Below are 7,718 nucleotides of genomic sequence, written 5' to 3' on the forward strand. Positions count from 1 at the left end.
GTTTGTTGTAAAGGTAAGTCAAAAGTATAATTTTTCTGTGGACCAGCGTTCTCTATTTTGGGATATAGATGGACCTCCATTATATCCATTGTAACTTCTACATGGGGGTGGTAGTGGCTTTGTCGATCACAGAAGTTAACTAACTTCTGCCATGTAACAATTTACCTTAAAACTTTGTGGCTCACACAACAGCTGTTTATCTAGCTATCTGCAGTTTGGGTGGGGCTCAGCTTCTCAGTCCTTCTGGGGTAGTGGGGCTTGCCCGTGGACCTGCGGTGAGCATCCTCAGAGTTTTTCTGACCAGACCAGACTGTCTGGTCTAGGGAGCCTCAGCTGGAATAGCTTGTCTTTGTTCTTTTTGGGTTTTCATCCCTTAACAGACTAGCACAGGCTTGGTCACAGGGCGGCTAGACAGGTTTCTAGACAGAGAGAGACAGAGAGAGAGAGAGAGATTGAGGTGGGGAGAAGTACTTGGCCTCATAATTTTTTGGTGTTTGAATAAATGAGCTTGCAAATGAGAAAATATGGCAGCCATAGCAGAGAAGAGACAGAAAAGCAGACCTGCCATTTTCATTCTTCAGGAACTAAAATCTAGATCTTACCACTGCTTACCAGTGGCAGTGACTCTGGAGAGAGAGGAGGGCAGAGCTGCATATAGTTAGCTGGGTTCGGTGGAGAACATGAGACCATTGGCTCATTCTTTTGTTTATTCAATCATTTGTGGATGCATTCAATAAATATTATTGAGTTAAGTGGTGGGGATAGTTATTAAATTCTCCCCTCATTAAACTTATGGGTTAAAGTGGAGCACAGAAAAATAAATAGAGGTGGCGCGATGGGCCAAGTTCAAGGTAACTCGGGCGCCATGGGGGGGACACCCTAATCCAGATGTAAGGGCTCAGGAAGAGCTTCCCAGAGGAAGCAGCATCTCAGCTGAGCCCTGAAGACTAGCTGGAGTTAGCCAGGCAATGAGGAGAATTGAGGAAGACAGCATGGGCAGAAAACAGCTTGCCTAGTGACCTGCATGAGGCAGGGGAGGAGACACAGCACCCGAGAGGACATGAAAGTAGCTCAATATAACTGTATTGAGTCGATGGGCAAGAGGGGAGAGAAAGAGGCAGGGGCCAGATTATGCTGGAGACAGGAGCCCAGTGAGAAGTGATGGGGACCTACTGGAGGCAGGGCAGAGAGAAGACAGAAAGCAGATGGATTCAAGGCTATGTAAGATGCTGAATTGACAAGACGTGGTGATGAATTGGACGTAGGAGAGAGGGGTCTGGGATTCTGGTTGGCATGAGGGATAGTGGGGCCATTTACTGAAGAAAAGTCTTAGGAAAGTTGGGATGGAATGAGATGCTGTTAATAAGTTGAGATCCTCACAGGCAGGCTGACCTTTTTTTCCTTCCAAGGTCAATGTCTTAATGTCTATTTTAATCTGATCTCAAATGGATGAAGCTGGGTTGTGGATTCAGCCAGACTCGGTTCACATCTGCACTCTACCACTTGTTGGCTATGTGATGTGGCCTTGGGCAAATTACCTAACTTCTCTGAGCTTCAACTTCCTCACTGTAAAATGGAGACAATAATAGCACTTATTTTTTTTATTTTAGTGTTCTGTGGGGGTACCAGTGTTAAGGTTACCTATATTGCCTGCCCCCCTCCCCCCTCGAGTCAGAGCTTCAAGAGTGACCATCCCCAAACGTTGCACATCTCACTCATTGTGTTTGTATATACCCATCCCCTCATCCCCCCTCCCACCTGCCCAATACCCGATAAATGTTATTCCTATATGTCCACTGATGTGTTGATCCATTAATACCAATTTGCTGGTAAGTACATACAGTGCTTGTTTTTCCATTCTTGAGATACTTCACTTAGTAGAATGGGTTCCAGCTCTATCCAGGAAAATACAAGAGGTGCTATATCACCATTGTTTTTATTATTATTATCATTTTTATTTCAGCATATTATGGGAGTGCAAATGTTAAGGGTACGTATATTGCCCGTGCCCTCTTCCCCCCTCGAGTCAGAGCTTCAAGCGTGACCATCCCCCAAATGTTGCACATCTTACTCATTATGTTTGTATATACCCGTCCCCTCCTCCCCCTCCCACCTGCCCGACACCCGATAAATGTTTTTCCTATATGTCCCCTTTCACCATTGTTTCTTAAAGCTGAGTAGTACTCCATGGTATACATATACCACATTTTATTAATCCACTCATGAATTGATGGGCATTTGGGTTGTTTCCACAGCTTTGCAATTGTGACTTGTGCTGCTATAAACATATGAGTGCAGGTGTCTTTTTCATAAAGTGACTTTTGATCTTTTGGGTAGATGCCTAGTAGTGGAATTGCTGGATCAAATGGTAGATCTACTTGTATCGATTTAAGGTATCTCCATATTGCTTTCCACAGAGGTTGAACTAGTTTGTGGTTCCACCAGCAGTGTAGGAGTGTTCCTCTCTCTGCATCCATGCCAACATTTATTGTTTGGGGACTTGTTAATAAAGGCCATTCTCACTAGAGTTAAGTGATATATCTCATTGTGGTTTGTTTTTTTTTGTTTTTTTTTTTTTTTGAGACAGAGTCTCACTTTGTTGTCCAGGCTAGAGTGAGTGCCGTGGCGTCAGCCTAGCTCACAGCAACCTCAAACTCCTGGGCTCGAGCGATCCTTCTGCCTCAGCCTCCCGAGTAGCTGGGACTACAGGCATGCGCCACCATGCCCGGCTAATTTTTTTATATATATATCAGTTGGCCAATTAATTTCTTTCTATTTATAGTAGAGACGGGGTCTCGCTCTTGCTCAGGCTGGTTTTGAACTCCTGACCTTGAGCAATCCGCCCGCCTCGGCCTCCCAAGAGCTAGGATTACAGGCGTGAGCCACAGCGCCCGGCCTCTCATTGTGGTTTTGATTTGCATTTCCCTGATGATTAGAGATGTTGAGCATTTTTTCATATGCTTATTGGCCATTATTCTGTCTTCTTTTGAAAAATTTCTGTTCATGTCCTTTGCCCATTTTTTGATAGAGTTGTTTGATTTTTTTCTTGCTGATTTTCCTGGGTTCTGAATAGATTCTAGTTATCAGCCCTTTATCGGGGATGTGTAGCTTGCGAAAATTTTCTCCCATTCTGTGGGTTGTCTGTTTGCTCTCTTGACAGTTTCTTTGGCTGTGCAGAAGCTTTTTAGTTTGATCAGGTCCCATTTGTTTATTTTTGTTGCTGCTGTGATTGCCTTTGGGGTCTTTTTCATAAATTCTTTTCCTAGGCCAAAGTCTCAAAGAGTACTTCCAATGTTTTCCTCTAGAATTCTAATAGTTTCACACCTAAGGTTCAAGTCTTTTACCCAGTGTGAGTTGATTTTTGTGAGAGGTGAAAGGTGTTGGTCTTTTTCAGTCTTCTACATGTGGCTATCCAGTTTTCCCAGCATCATTTATTGAATAAGGATTCTTTTCCCCAGTGTATGTTTTTGTCTGCTTTGGCATTAAATAATAAAATGCATATAAAATGCTTCATACAGTAAAGTCAATAAATGCTAGCTAGAATTATTGGGTGTGAAGATGGCGGAAAAAAGAAGGCAAGAAAATTAGGCCCAAAGGGTGCTCAGAAAACTAAAGAGGAGTCAATCTAGGTAGGAAGCTTGGGGAAGAGGCTGGGGCTGGGGAAATGTAGCAGGCTCTGGCCCCTAGACTTGTGCCTAAATCTTTGCCAAGAGACTTCATCCCAATGAGAGGCTGATCATAAGATGTGCTCACTCCCCTCAGAAGAGTCTGAGCTGTTTCTCCCTGGCCCTTATTACTCCGGCACTATCTGTATTTTATCTGCTTCCCAGCACTGCATTAGATGCTAATGTTCTGAAAAGTACTCATTAAAAACTTACTTTCTTCAACACGAAAGAGCTGGAGTCCCATAGCACTGCACTTAAGTGCATAGCTCTTGAGCCAAACTGCCTGGACTCACATCTGAGCACCACCTAACACTGGCCTAGTGCGAGCAACTTAATAACCTCTGAGTGCCCTGATTTCTTAATCTGTGACGATAAAAGTAGTAACAACTTAATAGGGTTTTTGTGAGGACTAAATGAGTCAATAATTCTAAAGCACTTACAGCAATTGCTGGTCCAAGTACAAGTAAACCCTGAGTAAGTTTAGCCACTCCTACAGGGTCGGAGGAAACCTTGGGGAGCCAGGCCAGTGCCTCCTCAGCCTTTAGTGCCCTGAACTGAAGCAGCAGCCAAACCAACGGCCAGTCAGAGGCAGCCAGTTGCCCTGGGCAGCCCTCGCTGGAGTGGGAGGAGACAGCAATAGCAATACTTGTCAATTCCTGGTTGTTATTTCATTTAGTTCACAATTCATGGTGCAGGTATTATTCCCATTTAGAGATGAGATAACCGAGGCTCAGAGAAGTTAAGGATCTCTGCTGAGATTGGAACCCAAGACTCGATGAAGTTATTCGTATTTTATTCTGCTGGGGAAAATCAAGCAGAAGATCAGAGATCAACTGAAAGATAGTTTGGGAGCCCATGAATGGCCAGGATCCACAAATAGAACTCCCTAGAAAACCTAGGAATGTCAGAGAGTAGAAAACAATCCTGGTGTTCCTGGTGGAGTTGCGTGGAGATTGTTTTATTTGTGTGACAGCTGCCTCTCCAGGGCCCTGCAGTGCCCGCAGCCTCCTCTGGCTGGGGGAGGGATGATCACATCTGCCTGTCTTTCTCTTCCAGCCCGGCTGACCTGGCAGGCTGCCAGGCTAACAGCCAGGGCATTTGGGGAGGTCTGATTTTAATAAATTTCTATTTCCTGCAGAAAACCAGTTTTTTCAGTGGCTTTGTAACTCAACCATTCTTGATCACATCAGGACTAAACCTGACAGCCAGCTTGGCAGCTTGTGTGCAACTTGCATACAATGGCAGATTGTTTGGCTTTCATTGCAATGCAAAGTGATTTAAGGAGAAGGGAGGAAAGAAAAGAAAAGAAATAAAAAAGTTGAAAGAAAAGAAACAAATCCAAACCTCATGTTATGTAATTACATAATATAGTGAACTCCTGATTCTCTTTAAGGGAAATCCGGAAGCCATTAACCTCTCCCTCTGTCTCTCTGTCTCCTTTCTTTCTCTCTCTCACACGTGCGTAGGCACACACACGCCCACGCACTCACGCTCACGTGCACACATACGCACGCTCACGTGCACGCACATGCCCACGCACGCTCACGTGCACACACACACGCACGCATCAGCAGTAGAGCCGGCAAATTACAAATTCCCATCTTGAAGGCTTTTTTTCCCTGCCGTTTTCTTCTTTACCAACACATCTCACATTCAAGGAGAGTTGAAGGAGTGAAAAATCAAGCAAATACTGAGGGAAAACAGCATGTTTAAAGGATCTTGGAGACAAGGAAGAGAAACAAGAGTAGATCTGAAAAAGTGAGTAAGAAAATGAAAAAAGCAAATGTGCAGCAGTAAGAATCAGCATATTGAAATTATTGGATTAAGGGAGTTTGTGAAGTTAGAAATTATAAAAATTGAATGATCAGAAAGAAAGTGTTAGATTTCATTCCTGTATTCTCAGAAAAAGCGTTGCATGACGAGCTATGTTTTGGGCCTTCCTTTCTCAGCTTGATCGGATACCTCTACACCCTTCTTGGTCATGAACGCACGTATCTCAGGGTGCCTAAACACCAGACACGCCATCCGAACAGACCCGTGTTCTACTCATATGCCCTTCACCTGAGCTAACTAGATAATCTAGTGTGGGTGTGAGGGTGTTACTATGTCCCCATGTTATGTTTGCATTGTTCTGGAGGGAAGAAAATGTGTGTAGCCATCGGATTAGAATTCTAGGCAGCGGGGCAGTCTGTTGAGGAGATGTTTTCTGCATGAGCAGTCCTCGTGTGTCCAATCCATCATGGCACAGGGAGATCTGTGATTCATTTACGGTAGAGCTAATCGAGTTGGATGCATATCATTAAGAAGGACAAGTGCAGAGGTTTATTGGCACCCAGGGCATAGGTCAGCGAATGGTCTGAATAAATTAGGGTGTTCAGATTGAAATGATGTAGGATTCCAGTGAGGGTATGTTTTGAAGTCACCGAATATGGATTCTAGTGTAGAGCGATAGCTAAGTGGGCAAAAGACACAAGTGAATTAAACCAGAAGATTGGATACATGGCAGGGCCACCAGCTGGTTAGGTGGGAAATGGGGATGGATAAAGGCTTGGAGTAGAACTTTTAATTCCACACAGCAGTTTCCTATTGAATACCATTATGCCCTTGGCATATGCTGGGTTCCCTTTTCTCCTCATTCTTGTCAACACTTGTTATCTTTAGTCTCTTTGATTATAGCTACAGATGTGATACCTCATGGTGATTTTAATTTGCAGAAAATGTGTATTTTTAACAGTTGCCCCAAGTGATTCTTATACATGGGTAAGTTTGAAGAATACTAAATTAGAAAATACTCTTATTCAAGAAATATTCATTGAGCATCTCTTCCATCATGTTGAATGCTGTTCAAAAACATTGATGGCAGAGAACTGGCATAGAAGCCTGAAAGGATGCCTCTTTGTTAGGATCAGGCAGTCATCATACCCCATGGCAGTGCTGCTGAGTGGTCAGGACATGGGCTTCAGTCCACACTGCCTCCATTTGATTCACAGCTCTGCCACTGACTGTGTAACTAGGTTGCCTTATTTAACCCAAGTGTACCTCCGTTATCTTACTTGTAACATGGAAATAGCAGTAGGTCTCTGAGGTTACTATGAGGTTTGCATTCATACAAGCACTCAATAAACATTAGTACTATTTTATATTTTACAGTGCCTACATGCTTTTGCAAGCACTGATACATATGATCATCACAATAACCTTGAGGTAGGCATTATTATTATTATTATTATTATTTTTGAGACAGAGTTTCACTCTGTTGCCCAGGCTTGAGGGAGTGTCATGGCATCAGCCTAGCTCGCAGCAACCTCAAACTCCTGAGCTCAGGCAATCCTCCTGCTTCAGCCTCCCAAGTAGCTGGGACCACAGGCATGTGCCACCATGCCCGGCTAATTTTTTCTATATATATTAGTTGGCCAATTAATTTCTTTCTATTTATAGTAGAGACGGGGTCTTGCTCTTGCTCAGGCAGGTTTCGAACTCCTGACCTCGAGCAATCCGCCAGCCTTGGCCTCCCAGACTGCTAGGATTACAGGCGTGAGCCGCCACGCCCGGCCGAGAGGTAGGCATTATTAATCCCATTTTACAAATCATACAATCGAAGCTAAAAGAGGTCAAGAAATCCAAACAAGCTAATCATGGTTTAAATCTGAACCCAAGTCTCTTAACACTCGTAATTTGCTCTTTCTCTTAGGGCAAGATGAGGGAATGAAATTACAGAAGAAGCCTTGAGTATCAATTTTAATAAGTTAGACTTCATTCTGCATATATTAGGAAACATAAGCAGAGGATGGACACATCAAAGTTAGTGTTGTGGAAAGCTGAATCTTCTGGATTAGATGGAAAAGGGACACCAGTGAGAGCCTTGTGAGGGAGAATCAGGTAACAATAGTATTTGGGGGTAAATAGGGCTTGAGCAGGGTGTGGTTGATAAATGAAAAAGGACACAGGGAGATAGAGACTGAAAAGAAAAGGAAATGTGCACTAACAAACAATGACATTTGGTATACAAAATGCTTAGAAGGTAATAGTCCAACATTCCAAATTACAGCCGCT

Source organism: Microcebus murinus, chromosome 2 (assembly GCF_040939455.1).
Source record: "Microcebus murinus isolate Inina chromosome 2, M.murinus_Inina_mat1.0, whole genome shotgun sequence".
In the NCBI taxonomy this organism is placed as follows: domain Eukaryota; kingdom Metazoa; phylum Chordata; class Mammalia; order Primates; family Cheirogaleidae; genus Microcebus; species Microcebus murinus.